Source organism: Arachis stenosperma, chromosome 1 (assembly GCF_014773155.1).
Source record: "Arachis stenosperma cultivar V10309 chromosome 1, arast.V10309.gnm1.PFL2, whole genome shotgun sequence".
NCBI lineage: Eukaryota > Viridiplantae > Streptophyta > Magnoliopsida > Fabales > Fabaceae > Arachis > Arachis stenosperma.
Window position 1 is genome coordinate 12,239,763 of NC_080377.1, and position 23,671 is coordinate 12,263,433.

The window sequence follows — 23,671 nt, forward strand, 5'->3', positions numbered from 1 at the left end:
TATAGAACATCTATAATTTTAAAATACATAATATCTATAATTAATAAATTGGTGTTTATTTATTATTTTATTTTGTAGGATAGACGATTTTAATAAATAGAGACTAATCAAATATAAGATGTTTTTATTTTTTATAAAATGTATTGAGGTGATTTGAGATTTTTTTAAGATTAAAAATATCAAAATTTAAAATTTTTATTTGAAATTTTTTTTATAAAATTATAAATATAATAATAATAAAAGAGTGATTCAATAAAAAAAAGATAATTATAAAAAAATTAATTATGTCAATTAAATTAAAAAAATAATTCACATTCTCTTATAAATACAAATATTATTAATTATCTTTTTATTTATTGTCTATAATATTTTGAGTATCTAACATTATTACTCTTAAAGTTTATTGCACTACTATCAAAATTATGATGCCAAAAACTTAAAAAAATTACGTTACCTTCCTGTGTGATACTAATTGGTTCTTGCCTTTTTTTAATTACACACCAAAACTTGAATAAGTTAAATTTGACTATACACTTGCATTCAACTCTCCTTTCTTTGAGCCTATTATTCTATTTTCCCAATTCTTGGTGAAGGGCTGTTGTCATGTTATTTCTTTATTTCTTTGTATTTATACTACTACCAAACTGGATAAAACCACAAATAAAGAATATTTTTTGAACTATTTTATATATCTGCTTTTTTTTTCTTTTTTTTTTTTTATAGAGCATTGTAAAAACATCTCTGGTCTAAAGCTTTTAATTCTGCCATAGAATCCGAGGTACGTAATTTCAGTATACTCGTAAATTATACATCTTAATTTTTCATCAACTATATATTAAGTAACTTTCTACGTTATATTGTTTTTTCTTAAGCTTATACCTGTTAATTTGTTCCCTTTCCTCCACATTTGGTTTTTCAGCTCTTTTTATTTTGTCTCCTCCTTCCTCATTCATCATTCATCGCCTTATCATTTTTCCTTTTGTTTAATCTACCCCATTGATTTCCTAAGAAATTAACCATGTTCTAAACCTCCTAACCTCTAATAAGAGAGGCGAAAATTTTTCTGAAACTTGTATAACTTCATTGACCGCATTAAACTACCTTCATGAGATATCTAATCAAAGTGGTTGAATATCAATTATACAATTTTACTCGATTAACATCAGTTTCAATCTCTTGATGTTTCATTTACTAGCATCCCACCAACACCAAGTAATTTCATTATAGTCAGTCAAATTCTTTTGTGGCTCAAAAAATTCATAAATATATATCACACAATTTTCAATTAATTGTCTTACAATATTGTGCTATACTTTTAAATATCGACTTTTACTATATAAATAACCTTGTTCTTTGTTATGGCCATGGCAACTTTATTATCATAATGCATATATCATCATAAATGTTCTTATTTTATTCCATTGTTCACTCGCTACTTTTTTTAAGACTATAAATTCTGATTCTATAATTAATCTAAAAATACAAATTTTTTGGTAGATTTTTTAAGAAACTGCTTTTCTTACTAACATAAATACAAAATTATTTGTAAATTTTATTTCATCAAAATAAGAATTTCAATTTACATCCGCATAACTTTTCAATAAATAAAATTCGAATTTTGATAGAATATATTTAATAAAGAAATTCTAAGGATCTTAAGAAAAAAATACTAAGAAATATAAACTCTCTTCTACTTACATTCTTTAGGTAACTAATATACAACCAGCCAATCATCAGCCAACTTGTTATTAATTGGTAATTCTAATTTTTTAAATTGTTATTAGTTAATAATTATTCAATTTTTTTAAAATATAAAATTAACAATTATTAATTATAGTTCTTTAAAGTTAGATGATTAAGAGTTGTTTAAGACAATAATAAATATGGAAAGTTAGTTGTGAGTGAAAGGTTAGGTTGATGAAAAAAAATTTAGAGGTTAGATGAAGATAATAATTTAAAATTATTTTATTTAACTTAATATTTATAATTTTATATATATAATATTTAAAATTATATATTTATTACATCTAATATTATATTTATTTTAGAAGTAATTAATTAATATAAAATAAAGTAATTTTTAGATTGATTTAAATTTATTTTTATTGTTTTTTTAAATATTTTTGTTTAGAAAAAATGTCCAGGATTTAAATTTGATCCGCATCCATTAACGTGCTGAAACCCTGCAAATACATTATCATCTGATCTGAAAATGATTTTGTAAGAAGACTTTTAATTTGGTCTTTCTTTTTTATTTTATGTTTTTGTCTTTCATTCTTCATGTGCTTATTAGGTCTCAGGTTCAGCGTCGTTTAGTATATTTTCTCTCATCTTTTTCCCAGTCATGGATGATGCAAGATTCTTGTATGAGAAATTATCTCCGAATATAATATGCAATTATGCAGTATTCATGCCAATAACTATTGACGTTATTAAGAAGGCTAATTTGAATATGTTATAAATATGAAAATTAATCAAATTTTGCAATAATATTATACTTTAAATATTAATGTTGATTTCAATTCTTTATATTATTACAATTGCCTTGTTACATGGTAATTATTAGTTAGGATTAGCTGATCTATTATATTTTCACTTGAAATAATATTATGTATTATTTTGGCTACTACATTCATAAACCATAAATATATTATAAGTACAAAATTATTTTTATTTTTACGTATTAAAAAATCTCTCTATTTTGAGAACAAAATTAGTTCATACCCTGACCCAATAATAAAGGCCCAGGATCAAGCAAAAGACCTAATCCAAAGGATTGGGTCTCACCAGTACCAATCTTCATCCTATGAAGTCGGTACTCACCACGACCTGTTCTAAAGAAGTCGGGCACGAGATTAGCTGGCGGATAAACACTCATTTAAAATGAGTAACTACCCCTAAAATCTCTCTAACCACTTCCACGAGCCATATCTTAACCTCCTTAAGATAATGGGACGGTTAACACCCTAAAAATATGGCACTACTCCAACGGTGGTTATTGGTTCACCACTATAAATGCACTGACACCTCTCAGGTATCTCTAAGTTCCAATACTCTCTAAGTCTGCTTGCACCCTTGCTGACTTAGGCATCGGAGTGTCTTTGCAGGTACCACCCCCATCTCCTCGCACAAACAAGTCGGACGGAGCCTCTCGAGTTGCAGATCCACTTGGAATCCTCCTCCTTCATACATTTGGGCCAACCAACTCTATCCAGCCCATCAATCTCCGGTTACCCACCGTAACATTGGCGCCGTTGCCGAGGACCCGAGAGATCAACCACTGATGGCGGACAAATCCCACGAAAAGGGGCATGTGGAGACAGATTCTGAGCAAGAGAATCTGGACACAGGCAATAACGATGCGGACTTCACCCTCCACCAGGAAATTGATAATCAACACAGGGAAGGTACCTCCGGAGTAAAAAACCCGAAGGTAAACTCTTCAGAAGGGCGCGAATCAGAGAAAGAGGGACCATCCCATGTAACTGAACTCATGGGATTAGTCCACAGTTGCCTGGAACAGTTAGAACAAGAACGGGAGCGACAAAAAGAAACTGAAAAGAACCTAAAAGAGGAGATGGAACGACGAAAAGAGTTAGAAAGAAAACTCTTAAAGTTAGAATCCTCCCTCAAAGGTCGCAACTCCCGTGACGAACAAGAAGAGCCGTCCTTAGGTGGGGAGGATCCTTTCAGCGAGGACATAATGAGGGCAAAAGTTCCGAGGAACTTCAAAAGCCCTAACATGGACCTCTATGACAGAACCACGGATCCAAAGCATCACCTGAGCAACTTCAAAAGTCGGATGTACCTAGCTGATGCTTCCGACGCTACGCGATGCAAAGCCTTCCCGACCACTCTATCGAAAGCAGCGATGAAGTGGTTCGATAGCCTCCCCCCGAGGTCGGTTACTAGCTTTGAAGACCTCTCAAGGAAGTTTTTGATGAGGTTCTCTATCCAGAAAGACAAAGTGAAACATGCACCGAACCTCCTGGGAATAAAACAGGAGGTCGGAGAATCCTTATGAGCTTATATGGAAAGGTTCAATAAAGCATGTTTAGAGATTCAAGACCTGCCCACAGAGGCAGTCATAATGGGGTTAGTCAATGGACTCAGAGAAGGTCCCTTCTCACAATCCATATCTAAAAGACACCCCGTTTCTCTAAGTAATGTACAGGAAAGAGTTGAAAAGTACATCAATATGGAGAAAAACGCTAAGTTGAGAGACCTGAGTTAGCGACCTGGGCCCCCTCCCTCAACAAAAGAGAGGGAAAGGGAAACCAAGAAAAAGGAAGAACTCGGTCTCGAGAGACCAAGAAAATATCACTCTTATACTCCCCTGAAAGTCTTTATAGTGGATGTATACAGAGAGATTTGTAACACTGAAAGATTGCCACCCCCTAGACCCATTAAAAATAAAAAAGGGGGGAGCCGCAGCGATTACTGTGAGTACCATAAAATATATGGTCACTCCACAAACGACTGTTACGACCTTAAAAATGTGATAGAAAAGCTGGCTAGAGAAGGTCGGCTTGATAGATATCTCATAGAAAGGTCGGACGGTCATGGAAAGAGAAAGCGAGACGATATGGATAGAAGAGACCCACCGCCACAGACTCCAGAGAGACATATCCATATGATCTCAGGAGGGTTCGCGGGAGGGGGTCTCACCAAATCCTCTCGCAAAAGACATCTCAAAAGAGTCTACCAAGTCGGAGAAGAGTCATCCGACCTCCCTACCATCTCATTCACAAAAGAAGATGGGCAAGGAATAATCCCTGGACACGATGATCCAGTAGTAATAACTATGATCCTGGCGAATGCCCATCTCCACAGAACCCTAGTAGACCAAGGAAGCTCGGCGGACATCCTTTTTAAGCCCGCTTTTGACAAACTAGGGTTGGATGAGAAAGAATTAAGAGCCTACCCCGACACCTTGTATGGATTAGGTGACACGCCAATAAAACCACTGGGATTTTTGCCCCTCCACACCACCTTTGGAATAGGAGAAAAATCAAAGACTCTGAGTATAGACTTCATAGTCGTTGATGTGGGGTCAGCATACAACGCTTTAATCGGTAGAGCTACCCTTAATCGACTCGGAGCAGTGGTATCCACTCCCCACCTTTGCATGAAATTTCCGACTTCAGCGGGGATAGAAACGGTAAGGGGAGACCAAAAGTTGGCAAGGAAATGCTACAATGAAAGCCTAAATCTGAGAGGAAAGGGCAGAGAAGTTCACACAATAGAGCTCGGCGGTGCAAGGGCCAGAGAAGAGCTGCGACCACAAGCGGGAGAAAAAACCGAGGAGATACAGGTTGGAAAAGAGGAAGGGAAAAATACTCATATAGGAGCCAACCTAGGGGAAACTCTAAAACAAGGATTGACTAAACTCCTAAGAGATAACTCTGACCTCTTCGCCTGGAAAGCCTCTGACATGTCTGGGATAAACCCCGAGCTCATGTCCCACAAGCTCTCGGTTTATCCGGGATCCCGACCTGTGCAACAAAGAAGACGCAAGCTTGGCCCAGAACGAGCCCTAATAGTAGAAGAACAAGTGCAGGCGCTCCTGGAAGCTGGCTTCATCAGAGAAGTCAAGTACCCAACATGGCTAGCCAATGTAGTACTAGTCAAAAAATAGAATGGCAAATGGAGAATGTGTGTCGATTATACCGACTTAAATAAGGCATGTCCCAAGGACCCTTATCCACTGCCAAGTATTGATACCCTAGTGGACTCCAGCTCGGGGAATCAATACTTATCATTTATGGACGCCTACTCGGGATATAATGAAATCCCAACGTATGAGCCAGACCAGGAGAAAATATCATTCATCACACCCAGAGCTAATTTCTGCTACGTGGTCATGCCATTCGGATTAAAGAATGCAGGAGCCACATATCAAAGATTGATGAATAAAGTATTTTTCTCTCACCTTGGGAGTCTAATGGAAGTATACGTCGACGACATGCTGGTAAAGACCAAGAAAGAAGTCGACCTCTTGTCAGACCTCTCACAAGTCTTTGACACCATAAGGCTGCACGGGATGAGACTAAATCCCGCAAAGTGCGCCTTCGCGGTGGAGGCAGGGAAATTTCTAGGATTTATGCTAACACAAAGAGGGATCGAAGCCAATCCCGATAAGTGTAGAGCCATCCTAAAAATGAAAAGCCCGACTTGTTTGAGAGAAGTCCAGCAGCTGAATGGCCGACTTGCAGCCCTCTCCAGATTTTTGGCAGGATCGGCACTAAAATCCCTTCCACTATTCTCCTTATTAAGAAAGGGATGCCAGTTCGAATGGACTCCTGAATGTGAGAAGGCGTTCCAGGAGTTCAAAAAGTTTTTAAGCCAACCTCCTATTCTGACCTGACCAGTATCTGGGAAAGACCTCGTCCTGTACTTATCCGTAGCAGACAAGGCTGTCTCATCAGCCCTGATAAGAGAAGATGAGGTCGGACAACATCCAGTTTATTTCATCAGTAAAGTTCTACAAGGCCCTGAGCTAAGGTACCACAAACTAGAGAAGTTTGCCTACTCCTTAGTAATAGCCTCACGAAGGCTACGACCTTACTTTCAGGCTCACACAATAAGAGTCCGTACGAACCAACCCATGAAGCAAATCCTCCAAAAGACGGATGTTGCAGGGAGAATGGTTCAATGGGCAATAGAACTCTCCGAGTTCGACTTAAGATATGAAACTCGGACGGCGATCAAAGCCCAATGCCTCGCCGACTTCATTGCAGAATACGCAGGGGATCAGGAGGAAAAACCAACTACATGGGAACTCTATGTAGACGGATCCTCCAACAAAATAGGAAGCGGTGCAGGCATAATATTGGTAGATGAAAGAGGAACCCAGATAGAGGTTTCCCTAAAATTTGAATTTCCAGCTTCAAATAACCAGGCAGAATATGAAGCTTTGATTGCTGGATTAAAGCTGGCAGAAGAAGTCGGTGCTACAAAGGTGATGATATACAGCGACTCACAAGTGGTGACCTCCCAGATAAGCGGAGAGTATCAGGCAAAGGACCCAAATATGAAGAGGTACTTGGAGAAAACTCTGGAGCACCTTGGGCGCTTTGCAGAAACCGAGGTTAAACATATAACTCGGGATCTGAACAGCAGAGCGGACGCCCTATCCAAGTTAGCAAGTACCAAGCCGGGAGAGAACAACAGAAGCCTGATCCAAGAAACCCTCCAGGAACCCTCAGTAGTAAAAATAGAAGACAAACAAGAAGTACTTGAGGTAGTCGGTTTAAACCTCGGATGGATGAACCCCTTGGTCGAATACATGAAATTCGACATCCTCCCTAAAGAAGAGAAAGAGGCTAAAAAGATCCGAAGGGAAGCACAACACTACACCTTGGTGAGAAATATTCTCTACAGAAGGGGGATATCAACACCATTATTAAAGTGTGTACCGACCTCAAGAACTGCCGAGGTATTGGAGGAAGTACATAGTGGGATCTGCGGAAACCATCTCGGAGCAAGGTCACTAGCCAGGAAAGTAATCCGAGCGGGATTCTACTGGCCGACCTTGCAGAAAGATGCCACAGAATTTGTGAAAAAGTGTCAACCATGTCAGATGCATGCTAATTTCCATGTGGCTCCACCAGAAGAGCTCATCAGTATCACTTCTCCATGGCCCTTTGCAAAATGGGGAATGGATTTGTTAGGTCCTTTTCCCCAAGCACCAGGACAAGTCAAATACCTGATCGTGGGAGTAGATTACTTCACAAAGTGGATAGAAGCAGAACCATTGGCCACCATCACCGCTCAAAGAAGTCGGAGGTTCCTCTACAAAAATATCATCACAAGATATGGGATACCTTATTCCATTACTACAGATAATGGAACCCAATTCACCGATTCTACCTTCAGAAGCTTAGTAGCCAGTATGAAAATCAAACACCAGTTCACCTCAGTGGAGCACCCGCAAGCCAATGGGCAAGCCGAGGCAGCCAACAAAGTCATACTGGCATGGCTAAAGAAAAGATTACAAGAAGCAAAAGGAGCTTGGGCTGAAGAGCTCCCCCAAGTGCTATGGGCTTACAGGACAACGCCTCAATCCGCCACTGGAGAAACGCCCTTCTGACTAGTCAATGGCGTAGAAGCAATGATACCAATAGAAATCAATGAACAAAGCCCAAGGGTAATTCTCCATGACGATATCAGAAACATACAGGGGCACAAAGAGGAGCTCGACTTGCTCCCCGAAGTCCGAGAAGATGCCCAGATAAGAGAAGCAGCATTGAAGCAAAGGATGACTACAAGGTACAACAAAAAAGTCATTCGAAGAACATTTGCCCCGAATGACTTGGTCTTAATCAGAAACGACATTGGAGTCAACAAATCTGGGGAAGGAAAACTTGCTACAAATTGGAAGGGACCATACAAAGTCAATGAAGTTCTAGGAAAAGGTTATTATAAAGTAACCGACCTGAATGGCACTGAGTTCCCAAGGTCGTGGCATGCTTGTAATATGAAAAGGTACTACAGTTAAAAGCGAACTCTACTCCCTGGTGTACTCTTTTCCCAACTTCATGATTTTTTCCCAAAATCAAAGGGTTTTTTCTGGAGAAGGGTTTTTAACGAGGCATCATAGTAGAGGCTAAGGGAAAAAAGGCTATTAAAAACCCTTAGTAGCAAAAAGGTACTTCCCCAATCAATAAAGATCTTTTTTCATATCTCTTATAAACTCCTTTCTATTTTCTAAGTCTTTCTACGAAACGCGCCGACTTAAGCTCGACAAAATGTAAAAATCCCATGAACCGACCTAGATGGTCGTCAGGATAAAATGACGAAGTACAAATCGGTGTAATGAGGTTATAGAAGTTGATCGTAAAATAAAAACTCGGAAACATCCCGACTCATAAGTCGAAAAGAAAAAACCGAGTACAAAAGAAAACGAATCGCAAAAATAACCTAAGTCATAAAAACTCAATAAAATAAAGTTGAGTATAAGGGATAACAAAAAAGAGATTAAAGGCTGTCAAAAAGTCCTTAAACAAAAGGGCTCAGAAAAACAGACAAGCCAAAGAGAAAGGTTTTCAGAAAAAGATCAAGGGGATTTCGAAAAATCAAAATCAGAAAAGCAAACACGCATAAGGTAACTTAAACCCTTATCCAAAAAAGGGTATTTATTTTGTTAAGTTAAAACCCTTATTAAAAAGGGTACTTATAAAATATTTTGTTTACGGCCTTAAAAGGCCAAAAGAAATTGTCCAAACACCACCAACAAGCAAAGAGTTTAAAAAAGGGGAGACTCACAGGCCGAGCCCCCATATAGCCATAAAAAAGTTATTTCTGCAGAGGAGTAGACGGATCACCACCACCAAAGTCAGGAAGAGCGCCACCAGGATCAGGAAGAGAGGCAACCACGGGAGATGAAAAGGAAGTCGGAGGAACAACAGAAGAACTCGAACCGTCCTTGGAACGAGGAGGGGACTCAATAATCCTCTGCCCCCGAGTCTTCAATTCTGACTCGGAAACGATTACGGGGGTAGGAGGATCCACAATAGCACCATTAATGACGACCTTGTCTGGATCTAAAGGAGAAAGATCCAAGTCAGGAGCAATAACTCCGACCTGCTCCTTGAAAATCCTCCAAGCCTCCTCGGCACCATCAGCGACAGAGTCCTCCAACTCGGCATACGCATTTCGAGAGTTCAGCAAATCCTTCTTCACAGACACAAGATCTTGAAATAAACTCTGATAACTCTCCTGTGCTGTCTTCCTCAAACTCGCCTCCATGTTGCATTGGGCTCGCAACTTACTCTCCTTCTCCCGAAGGCTATCTCTCTCCGCCCTCAGCTTGGCGACCTCCTCCTTCAACTCTCTCTCATGCTCCTGATAAGAAAGAAGCCTCCCCTCCAGCTCCTCAACCTTCGAGGTTAACCCCAAAGAGCTGAGAGGAGTCTTTTAAAAAATATCCAAAAGCTTGCCACAAACACCTGCCGCCCTAAAACTCTCCTCAGCCAGAGTGGTGAGGTAGTTTCGAACAAAAACATCATCCATACTTATATGAGGATAGATGTTCTTTTGGACGAATGCAAAAGCATCCGCCTTAACCCCACCATCAAAAGAAGAGCCAGACTCTAAAGTCTTGCGCTTCTTCTTCTCTGGCTCAGAAAGAAGTCGGGCGGAGGGGAGTGGCCGAGATAAGGCTGAAGAAGAAATCACAATGGGCTGAGAGGGAGCCCCCACGTTCTGAGGAGGAGGAAGAGGAGGAGGAAGAGGAGGAGGAGGAGAGATGATTGCCCTGGCACCACCAGCCCTGGCCCGGGACTTTGCTTTAGCCTCCTGAACTCTCTGGTAAGATTTTTGAGCATTCTTCCTTGCCATATCTGCAAAAGAAACAATTAGCAAAAATTACAAGTCGGCAAACCTCAAGTCGGCAGATACAAGTTGAAAATAAGAAATGTATATACATATATAAAAACTACCTAATTGCGACCGAACAAAGGTCGGCGATCCCTGGAGGAATTTCCTGGTATCCAAGTATGGGGCCCTCCCCTATACTTCTTGGAAAAATTCCACAATGGCCGCCTCCACCTCATCCAGGTCGTCCAGACCGTACTTCTCACAGGGGGAGGCCTCCAACCAATATAGGGGAAAACGAGGGGAAGAATTATCATCCAAGAAAAAGGGGTGGTGACCCTCTACATCTTGCACTTTGAAAAAATAATTTTTGAAGTCGTGGAAGGATTCGTCAAAAAGGGTGAAAATTCTCCGACCTTGTATGGCTCGGAAAGACACCCATTGTTGCTTGTTATTTAGCCCGCTAAAGGGCTTAGTCATGTGGAAAAGATAGAAGAAAATCCTCAAAGAGGTCGAAAAGTCCAAAGCGTGACTAATAAATTGGTAAATTTTCAGAAAACCCCAAGAATTATGGTGAAGTTGGGTAGGGGCAACTCGACAGTGGTGCAAAACAGACATCTCAAAATTCGAAAAAGGAAGAAAAACACCCAAACGGGTGATCATACATTCATACATAAAGAAAAAATGAGGGGCCGCCTCATTGGCCCTCCCAAAACAAACCCGGTCTTCTGGACCCGGGACTACCAACTCATACTTTGGCTCGTCCTCCTCCGAAGTACAAATCCTGTGGTGAGTATGAAGATGAGTAATAAACTCAACATCGACCAAGGGTTTCTCCCCTAGGACCGTGACATCAACCTATTGAGAAAGAACATCTACGGAAGCCATTTCTTTTTTATAAAGGGTGACAAAAACCTACAAAAAAAAGAAAAGGAAAATCAAAAACACGGTCTCTAAAGGGAGGAGATACGGAGCCAAAATCTACAAACCAACCTATCTACCTACAAAATAAAAGCATGCAAACACAAAGCATGTCATGAAAGAAGAAAAACTAACCTTTATCCAAAAGTGAAGGTTGGAAGAAGCAGAAAGTCTCCAAACACAAGAACGCAGCACGAACGAAGAAAGAAGAAATTTGAAAAATTGTAGAAACGAAAAAATGAAAGAGAGGAAAAGTATTTATAAATATGCTAAGGGGCATAATGGTAAAAGCGGGGCAGTCATTAATGAGAATGCACCGTTACCAAGACCTACGCACATCTCTAACGGACACGACGCTTGATTAGACGTAACTGTCAGAACCAAAAAGACACGGAAAGTCACGTCGGTTTCAGAAAATCACGTCGGTCCTCCAACAAGTCGGCTACGACCCCGAGCAGAATACTCGAACCCAAATCTTGAAAAAATTGGGCTCGAGTAGGGGCACTGTTCATACCCTGACCCAATAATAAAGGCCCAGGATCAAGCAAAAGACCTAATCCAAAGGATTGGGTCTCACCAGTACCAATCTTCATCCTATGAAGTCGGTACTCACCACGACCTGTTCTAAAGAAGTCGGGCACGAGATTAGCTGGCGGATAAACACTCATTTAAAATGAGTAACTACCCCTAGAATCTCTCTAACCACTTCCACGAGCCATATCTTAACCTCCCTAAGATAATGGGACGGTTAACACCCTAAAAATATGGCACTACTCCAACGGTGGTTATTGGTTCACCACTATAAATGCACTGACACCCCTCAGGTATCTCTAAATTCCAATACTCTCTAAGCCTGCTTGCACCCTTGCTGACTTAGGTATCGGAGTGTCTTTGCAGGTACCACCCCCATCTCCTTGCACAAACAAATTGGACGGAGCCTCCCGAGTTGCAGATCCACTTGGAATCCTCCTCCTTCATACATTTGGGCCAACCAACTCCATCCATCCCATCAATCTCTGGTTACCCACCGTAACAAATTTATTTTGAAATATATGTGTATTATAATGGGGAAACACACTATATATATATATATATATATATATAAGAGAAATGATAAATTCTAAGTGAGCAATAAAAATTATCTAGTAAATGAGAAATAAATAATTTTAATTATATATAAACATTTTTAACACAAATATCCGGTCAACTTTAAATATGAAAACCATAAAAACAAAAAGGCAAAAAAATTGCCCTATCTTTAAAAATATATAGGATGATTTATTTTTATTTTGTTTTCATAATTTCATAGTTAAAGTTGACAGCATATTTGTGTTAGAAATATCCTATATAATTAAAATTATTTATTTCGCATTTACTGAATAATTTTTATTGCTCAAGTAGAATTTATCATGCCACTTTAACTTAGGAATGTATCATCCAAATCTCTAACTCAAAAAAAAAATGAGAAACATATTTGACAAAATTAATTTAAAATTTTTATTTTTCCTGTAATAATTAAGAGTTACTAAACCCATCAGAATGCTCTTTTCATTAAAAAAAAAAAAAAAAAAAATCAAATCCACCGCTAACTAGATAACCGAGTAATCCACGTACCTGGTGGTTGTATATTTCACAACATTTAAAAAAAGAATTTAATCACATGCAAATAATGGTTAAGGACTAATGCGTGTTTAATTTATTAACTGACCCACAGCTAATAAAGCATCCAACAATTTATCATAAGGGGGAAAAAATTAGAAATTATTTTCTTAAATAAATAATAATTTTAAACGTGATATAAAAAATCATGATTTAAAATGAAAAATAAATGTTGTAATGTGATTTAGATGGTGTTGTCGTCCTTATATAAGAGCCATATTAAAAATTTGTATAGAACATAACTACATAATTTTAAACCTTTAAATAATAAATATCTTATATAAAAAATGAAATGAAATGAAATTATAGCTCTAATATACTAAAAAAATTTACAGGCATATTCATACTCATATATAATTGAGTGGAGTTAATTTCATATAAAGTTGATAGTTAATAATTATTAAATAATTTAATTGATTTGACTAAATTTTTATCTAACGATGTATGGAAGTCCTGAAATAGTTCTGGTTTTGGTTGGTAATAAAGTTGATCTTTATCAGAAGCGAGAGATGACAAAATAAAAGGAATTATAAGAATATTTTTTATGTCGTAGAATCATTGAATAGAGATTATAGAAATACTTTTTATTGAATATTTATAGTTTCATCGAAGGTAAGATATCATAAAAATAGGATAACCACCGCCTTGTTTCAAAGAGGGGGGCCTTATGGGGAAGGCCCGGTCGCCCTACGCGACTGGCGCTTCAAAAGGTGGTTTACTTGCTTACTCGTTAGAGTAGGGGTCGCGAGAGAGCAGAGCGTCGTAGGGAAAATAGTAATATATTAGTCATTCATCATTCCTCTCTCTGGTAGCAATCCGGTCTCCAGTCGATGGTACTATTGAAAGGCTCTTAGGTGCGTAGCCACAGTTTGCAAGTCAATTCCCGAGCAGTAAGAGCTCCCTCGTCCTATTGATCACTTACGCAATTCGACTGATGTTAATTAAAAAAAAAGTGATAGATAATTTCAATTAAGCTCTGTCTCAAAGAAAGGAAGTAGCGCAGAAAGCGATGGTACTATTGAAAGGAGAATGCCGTGTCGTCCAGCGCAATTTTCAATTAGGTACTTATATTTTTTTTTTAATTGGGTCTCTAAAAATATACAAATAATTTCATAATTTACTAATTTTTTTATGTTTAACGTTAATAGGGACTAAATTAAAAAAAAATTAACGTCTAAAGACTCAATTAAAAAAAAATAGAATCTAATTAAAAATTCAGTGAAACACTGCAGAGTAATTAAACCAAAAATATGATCTTTGCCCCTTTGCAACCTGTTGAACATATATTCATCTGAAAATGATTTTGCAAGACGATTTTTAATCTGGTCTTTCTTTTTTATCTGTTTTAATTTTAGGCTTACGTACTCTTTCTTTCTTCATGTGCTTAGATCTCAACTCTCAACTTCAACATAGCCAGTGCGTTTGTATAGTGGTGTATCGTAGTTAATGAATAAATTAAAAAGAAAAGAAAATCTAGTCCAAAATTATCTCTAAAGAAGTTCTTACATATATGATCTGATAAAATTATCTCTAGTAGTCCAAAATAGGTTTTCTTTTTTTCAAAACAAAAACGGAAGATCTTAATGTTTCAAATTGCTTCTTTGGAAATTTCCCACATTATTTATAACAAATTTATTCACAAATGATATCTAACTAACTAATAATAATGTAGAAATACTTCGTAAAATAGAAAAGCATTTAATAGGTATTAAAATAATGATAAGCAGTTGGAAATTAGTAATTAATAGATGAATATTTATAAGATTTGGTAATATTTTTATAAATAGCGTGACTCTTATATCATATAAAAATAATAAATTCAATACATATTATTTATCATTTTCTTTAATTTTATTTTTATTTCTATTTTTTTGTTACCTATACTAAGGGTACATGTTTCTTTTATTATTACATATAAAATATTTTTATTATTTTTTCTTATTACTTATCCATTCTTTTTTATTTATATATTTGTATAAAAAGATAAAATATTTTACATCATCATTATTATTTAAATCAATCAAATAATAATTATTAATTTAGGTATATAATCATAATAATTATTGAGAGTATTTTATTCATATAATTTTACAAGAGAAGAAAGTATTATTTTCTCTAATTAAAAAGGCAGACTCTTAAAGTAAAAAAAAAAAGGGGTTTCACTAAATTTTTATCATTTTAAACAAGTTTTAGCAAATAATAAAATTGAAATAAAATAGAATGTTAAAAATAAAATTGAATATTTAATAAAATTAAAATCATCTTGGTGAGAATACACGAAAATCTGAAATTATTTAATTAAAAAAATGTTTGACCCTCCAGTTTTATATATCTTATCTTCTTCCCTCTTTGCAACTTATTATTGCACATGCTCACCTGAAAATGATTATTTTAGTTTTGTCTTTCTTTCTACATGTGCTTAGATCTCAATATTCTCCTATGAGAAATTTCTTGGATTGTAACATAACTTAGGGTCATATTGCCATATTTTTATTTATTTGATATTTCAAAGACCAAATTGTCATATTGTTCAAACAAAAGCGGAGTCTCATAGAGATGAACCGGGCAATGGTCCCTAAATTCATTTTTTTTTTCAAATTAATTATAAATTTTAATTTAATTTATTCTAAAATTTTTATTTATTTTTTATTATGAAATTATTTTTTTTCTTTCTTAAATTTAATTTAATTCCGCATCTGATTATATATATATATGGATGGTCTATTAGAATCATTAGGTATGATCAAATTTTAAAAAGAAAAAAGAAGACCAAACTGATAATTAAATAATATAATTTACATGCAAACTTTGAATATGCCCTGGATCGGAGATGGGAGCGTTAGACAAAAAAATCTGTAAAACAGAAGAAATAGTGATATTAAATAAGAGTAATATTATATAGTCAATAAATATTATTTTTTTATTAATAATAATTTATATTTATAAATATTTTATATATAACAAATATATAATTTATATTTATATTTATTAAAATTTTAAGCACATAAATTAATACAATTTATCCTGCCTCAAGTTTTTGAGAGTTCACACCCGTAAATTTGTCATTAAATAATGCAAATACAAGTGAATGTGTATCTCAAATAAAGAAGCTAACTAAATAAGTTCCTCCACGTGGTTCTATTTCACACTATTTAATTTAAAATATAATTTAATAGCAAGCAAATTAATGGTTACTAAGGAATGCATTTTCTGCCAATTATAAAGAGGTATATGGTATGTCCTCTTTCCATGCTTCTTCTCAACTCTCCCAAGTCAGAAATACTACTCTCACACAATCTTTTCTTATTTTCTTTTCAAGTTTAGTTTAATTTTCATGGCCATCTAATTATTCTAAACCTTAACATCCTTTGTTTTGAACTTTAATTGCATTTTTACTTGCAGGTATAAGTGATGGCACCATTTCTGCTACATGGAGATATCAATGCAACCATTTATGAGACTCAAAAGTTCGACACCTTTTCATCGGTTAGTACTGTTTCTGTGACTATTTCTCTACAAGTGTCAGATCATTAGAATTTATTATTTTTGAATTATATATTTATTTTATTTAAATAAAAAAAACTTCGAAAATAAAAAGGAACATATTGTATGTGAAATCTCATTAAAGTGTCTACTGATTCAAACATGTATTTATCAAAGGTGTATGATAGTAATAAATAGAAGATTGGTGAAGATAAAACCTATTTTATTTGCACTCTATTTAAGAAGTTTTGGCTTCAACTATATATAAAGAAAGAGAGTTCCATTTGCACCAATGTAAGTCCTGTGTGAGATGAATTTCATCGAACCAATCATGGAATCAGACCAGCTTGTAGAAGATAGGGGGCAATTATCCCCACAAATATTTTTAAAAAAATAACAATTTTATATACAGATCTGATGTACAAAGATGGTTAAGATAAAAAAACATATCATCTATGTACCCAAATTTTATCTTTATATATTGTTATCCTCACTATTAATTTTTTTTTTTTTTTGAATCTGTCAGTAAGTACAATCATGTTATATTATTTGATAATCATACAAAATTTTAAAAAATTCAGACAACAATAGATATGTAATCTAATAGGAAAAGTACGAGGAGCCAATGGAATATTCGTAGCAATGGAGGTTTATGGAGTATTAGAGATATAATCATTAGTGTTACCTATTTTTATCAACTGAAACTTTTAAGATGAGTGGTATCATGACATAATATTAGAATTTTAGATCCAAAAAATCAAGAAATCAAGAATTCGATCCTTGGTAAACCCAAAATCATGTTTATTATCCTAGAATAATAAAGCAAGGATTGGGCAAAAAAGTATTTTTATTTGGAATAAATATTTTTTTACGAATTATATATATATATATATATATATTTGCATTTACAAAAAGTTTGTCCTCGCCTATTCCAGGTGCCGCTTTATGCAAGCATTTATCTGGATGAAGTAAACATTGAAAGCAGGCGTTTAAAAGAGCCTAATAACCCTAAATTGGAAGAGTGTTTTTACATTCGATGTGCCCATATGACATCAAATATCATAGTCAAATTGGAATGTGACAAATGGCTTTCTTATCTTCGTGGACGAGGTGTAATTGGAGAAGCATATGTGGAAGTTGATGAGAAAATGTTAAATGGAGTTGAAGTAGACAAATGGGTTGAAATAGTTGATGCGAGTAAAAGGCCCATATCTGGGGTCCAAAGATCCATATCAAGCTACAATTTTTTGATGCTAAACGACACCAAAACTGGTCTCAAGGCATCAAATCTCCTGACTTTCCTGGAGTTCCTCGCACTTTCTTCTCGCAGCATAAGGGATGCAAGGTATATATTATCATCATAAAGTAAATTAGTTACTTTATTATTATTATTATTAGAGTAATACTAGAGAACTAATTCTTTTCGTCAATATCAGCTAATTTTTTTTAAATTTTAAATTATAATCCTAACATTGGCTAACTAAAAGTTAATATTAGTTAACTCTAGAGATTATAGCTAAATTACACTTTCGTAGCGGTCTTTTTGTTAAGAATAGATTTTGTTAGATTTGTTATTTTCATTTGGTATTTTTTGACAAAATTAAAAAATTATGTTTTAAATGGATCAAATTCGGTCTAAAATTATGTTATATAACTAAACTATATATTTTATAATAAAATTAGTAATTAATATTATATTTATATTTTAATATTATATAACATCATTTTGTTTTTAAAATAATTTATTTTAATATAAATATACATAATATTTATTAAATTTAACATTTAAATATCATATTTTATTATTTGTTGTACAAAATTTATAAGAACTATATATACTAATTATACGTCGTCGAGTCGATTTGATTTAGTCTGATTTATATTCGGATTAACTCAGGGTCGAATTCGTGTATTCAAAATAAAAAATTGATAATTGCATTCTTATTTTTTATAATGTTACTTTATATACAATTTTTTACGTTATATATTGCATAAATTTGTAAAAAAAGAGTGATGTTATTAAAATTGGAGTGAGAATATCCATCCCACTATAAAGTATTAGGATATATTCATATCTAAGTACATGCACACCCCTGTTTTGAGTTCAACTAATTAGTATTATTCAAAATTACTATGTTACTTGTATACTAAAATCAATCATCAAAGTTAGTTACATATTAGAAAATAAATATATATTTTTTTTTATTAAAGATAAGAAGATTCGAATTCGCGATCTCTTAGATGAGTATGAAAAGACTATGTTATTTGAGCTATAACTTATTGGTAGAATGCAAATATACATTAAAAATAAATTAAATCACACATGTATTTATACACAAATATTTTAATAACTGATTTGATATACAAATAACATTTTTATATCCTAAATATGTTTAGGTTACTCTTTACCAAGATGCTCATGTCTTAGATAATTTTTCCCCAAGAGTAGTGCTTGATGGAGGTAGGACTTACGAGCCTCAAAGATGCTGGGAAGATATCTTTGATGCAATCAACGAAGCAAAACATTTTATATACATCACTGGCTGGTCTCTTTACACTCAAATTTCTCTGATAAGAGATCCTAAAAGGCCAAAGCTTGGTGGAGACATAACACTCGGTGAGTTGCTCAAGAAAAAGGCAAAGGACGATGGAGTCAGGGTTGTGCTGCTTCTATGGCAAGATGGAATAATTCGAGTTCCTGGAATTGGAAACTACGTCAGAACCATGGGTACTCATGATAAAGAAACCCAAAGCTATTTCAAGGACACAAATGTCCACTGCATTTTATGCCCACGTGACAGTGTTTATTATACTCATCACCAAAAGATTGTGGTGGTGGATGCTAAGTTGCAAAATGGAAAGGACTCAGATCATCAAAGAAGAATTGTGAGTTTCATTGGAGGTATTGATCTCTGTGATGGAAGATATGATAATCAATTTCATTCTCTTTTTCAAACTTTAGCCGCTGAACACAGTAAAGATTTTTATCAACCAAGTATTTATGGATCCGCAATTGAAAAGGGTGGTCCTAGGGAGCCATGGCATGACATACACTGTAAGCTTGAAGGGCCTATTGCATGGGATGTTTACTCCACCTTTGTGCAGAGATTTCAGAAACAGGGCACAGATCAGGACATACTTCTTTCAGAAGAAAAGCTTAAGGATTTCATCATTACACCATCTCAAGCAACGAACCCTGGTGATGATGATGACACGTGGAATGTTCAGTTGTTTAGATCCATTGATGATACAGCTGCTCTTGGTTTTCCAGAAACTGCTAAAGAAGCTTTTGAACATGGGCTTGTTAGTGGGGAGAACAAGATGATAGATCGGAGCATTCAAGACGCATACATTAATGCTATTCGGCGAGCAAAGAATTTCATCTATATTGAGAACCAATATTTCATAGGAAGTGCTTTCGGGTGGAGTGTGGATAGCATAGAATTTGATGCTGTTCATCTTATTCCAAAGGAGCTTTCACTCAAAATTGTTAGCAAGATTAAAGCTAAGGAGAAGTTCATGGTGTATATAGTGATTCCAATGTGGCCGGAGGGTGTTCCTATAAATAAGACTGGAGCTGTTCAGAAAATGCTATATTTTCAAAGGAAGACCATAGAGATGATGTACAAGGACATTGTTGAAGCACTCAAGGAAGAGAAAATTGAACAAGATCCTCGGAAATATTTGTCATTCTTCTGTCTTGGCAATCGAGAGGTGAAGAAAGATGGAGAGTATGTGCCTCCACAGAGACCAGAACAAGGTTCCGATTACCAGAAAGCCCAAGAAGCCAGACGCTTCATGATTTATTTGCATTCCAAGATGATGATAGGTAAGTCAATGATTATTTTGATTTGCAAATTTAGGTGCAGCTAACTTCATGTAAAGTTGATATCTAACAGTCATTAAATGATTTAACAGGTTTAACTAAATTGTCATCTAACGACTCTACCTATCAACTTCATATAAAGTTAACTATTATTTTAAATTTAATGTTCATGTACTCTTTTCGTATATAAATAATAATTAATATTTAAATTTGCTATTCCATAAAAAAACTCTTTATATTGTAAGTAATTTTTTATTGTAAAAACTTTACCTAGCTATTTATGTGGATTCTTTTTTCTCATGTTTGTTTTTGTTTGCTTGTTTAACAGTTGATGATGAGTACATAATCATTGGATCTGCCAACATCAACCAGAGATCAATGGATGGTGGAAGAGACACCGAAATTGCCATGGGAGCTTATCAACCGCACCATTTGGCGACCAGCCAGGGTGGTGCAAGAGGCCAAATCCATGGCTTCCGCATGTCCCTATGGTACGAGCACCTTGGCATGCATGAAGACACCTTCCTCAACCCAGAAAGTGAAGAATGTATTAACAAAGTGAAGCAACTTGGGGACAAGTATTGGGAGTTGTATTCTAACAAGGATTCACTTGGATCTAATAACCTTCCTGGTCACTTGCTTCGGTATCCTGTTGACATTTGTGCTGATGGAACACTCACAAATCTCTCAGGATCTGAGTTCTTTCCTGACACTAATGCTCCTATTCTAGGTGACAAAAACCCTACTATTATAAATCGATTTCTTCCTAACAATACAATGGATATCCTTAAGAAGATCATCACCAGGTAGCATGCATGCAAAAAAAGTGTCCCACAATTCTTAAAGTTCAATTCCTTGATCAAAATAAGTATCCTTTATTAACATCTGGTTTATTGTTGTACCTGTTTGATAATGTATACCTTTATCTTAACTTTGATATTAAATAAATGTTGTATTGCTTATACTTCGTGAATGAAATTTATCTATTTCAAAAATCTTCTGGGCTCAGTTGTATTACTTTGTTGAATATAATTGTGGCTGCTTCCTTCATGGTCCATATTCATCCTGATGAAATGCCTTTGACTATACCAAGTAATGATTGAAAGAATATTATAATAGAGTGCATCTACTCCCAACATGATGATATTCTAGGTTTAATATACCAAAAGAATTTACATTCATATTCATATTCATATGTGAAATTTGATATATATACATATTGGTTAAGTGATTGTGGGGAACAGGATTTGAGAGCCTGGACAGAGCATGCTGTGGACGTTAGGGGTGGCAAACGGGCCTAAACCCGCCGGGCCAGCCCGCGTAACCCGCCAAAAAGGCGGGTTGGGTTGGAAAATCGGGACCGCCAAATAGCAAAAGCCCGCCTAACCCGCACTGCTTAAACCGCGGGTTTTGGCGGGCTTTAGCGGGGCGGGGCGGGCTTCCCCGCCGGGCTAAGGTTTTTATTAGTGAGGGGGTATTTTTGCAATTTTTTTGTCAATACCTAACTTCCCCCAACCTAACTTACAAGAGTATGAAGATAAAAATTGAGTGTTTTGAATTATGTTTATGTTATTTTGGAGACAATATTTATAATTATGTTTTGGATTATATTTATTTTGCTTTGGAGAGAATATTTATACTTATATTTTGAATGAAAATTTGGTTTATAATTATATTTATTAGATATTTATAATTACAAAGAATTTAATGTTTGTGAATATAAAAAATATAATTTTTTATGCCATTAGAAATTATAAATTTATTAATATGATTGTGAAATTATATATATTACTTAGTAGTTAATAGTAAAAAAAAAAAAGAGGAGCTTTGGCGGGCTCAGCCCGCAGTTAGGCGGGGCGGGCTAGGATTCTAGGACCGCCTCACTAGGCAGGGCGGGGCGGGGCGGGCTTCCCCGCTTGCCACCCCTAGCTGTGGTATTGTAAATATGGAACTTGTCCCATTTTATAGCACTTCTCATTGAATATGCAAAGATGCATCTAAATATGTTCTATGGGACAGTTATCATCCTACCGAGAGAACTTACAGCATTATTATCTCATATTTAATAAAAAAGACAGAGTTAATTCTCAAAATGACTTCTAAAATTTGATTTCTGTATTCAATTTAGCTCTTTAAGGAGAGACTTAAGTTGATCCCTCCGTCCATTTTCATTACCTGAAAAATGACATGACACAATTAAACAAAATTGTTTTGCTGTTTGCACCTAAATGTCATCATTTTACTCCTGCCTTAGCGTTTTCATTCTCCTCAATGTCTAAACCTCCCACCATTCCATTACAACCATCATCAATCATACCTTACCAACCCACCACCATCAACCCCCTCCTCCTCTACACCTTTCCTCCCTCTTTTTCTTTCTTTTTCTTAATTTAATCAGTTGACAATGATTAAAAAAAAAAGAGCATTTTCGGGAATCCCAAGTGAGCCCACATTGAGCTCAATGGTGTTAAAAGTTCAAAACTCATTTTTTGCATTCCTGTCACGTCATTATTGACCTAGCACAACAATAACAAATAACTAAATAGAAACAATAAAGAGAATTCTGAGACTCAAACATCAACAAATAATGCTAACGTACGCATCATGGTGATGAGCCATGTCGATCACTTCTTTGAGAAGTGACTTTGGCATCAAGCTGTGAGACCCTCTTGTTGGAATAAATTAATTTTATTAACCCAGATCATCCATATTGAATCACCAAAAAATATAACATAATGCGGAAGCGTACCTTTACTTATAAGAGTTAGAAATTGATGGAAGAATTTGGATCTTGTGATTCTTTCGATCTTCCTCAACCAAAGCCTTATGGGTATTCCTAGATGGCTGAACTGCAACTCTTTTGATGGGAAAGAGCAACAAAGGCGGCTTTGATATATTGGGAACCGAAACCCTGAAGGTCTATTTATATTTGAGTATGACACCCATTAAACCCTAAAACCCAAATAAAATAGTATCTAAAGCCCAAAAGATAATATATCTAAAATCCAAAAGATAATTATCTAAGGAATAAAAGATAATATCCGGTTTTATTCTCATTTAATTCCAAATCAAAAGTAACAATGACTTATTCAATTAGCATTTATAACAATAAATGAGATCATCATTATATAAGTCATTTAATTTGAAATAGCATCATTTGTGATTATAATTAATATATGTATTGCCCACAAATAAGTTAGGAAATTAAATAATTTCCTAACAATCTCCCACTTGGGCTATACATATATTATTTCTTGACATAATCACATCTTATAAACTTTATGCGCGCATCTGAATGCTATTTCTCTCATTACTTTAACAATCTGGTCCGTCTCATACATTAGATATGGAACTACCGCAGCTTTTATCACATTAAATGCTGTGACTAAACCACGCCAATCACCATCCTAATATACTTAACGACATAGATCAAATTTGGATGAGTAATATGGAAATTACATGCCA

At 35.3% G+C, this 23,671-nt stretch overlaps 1 pseudogene; it reads left to right on the forward strand.

Moving 5' to 3' along the window:
- The first annotated feature begins 16,161 nt into the window (after nucleotides 1–16,161).
- On the forward strand, nucleotides 16,162–21,171 carry LOC130944265 (phospholipase D alpha 1-like; annotated as a pseudogene).
- Nucleotides 21,172–23,671: the final 2,500 nt, after the last annotated feature.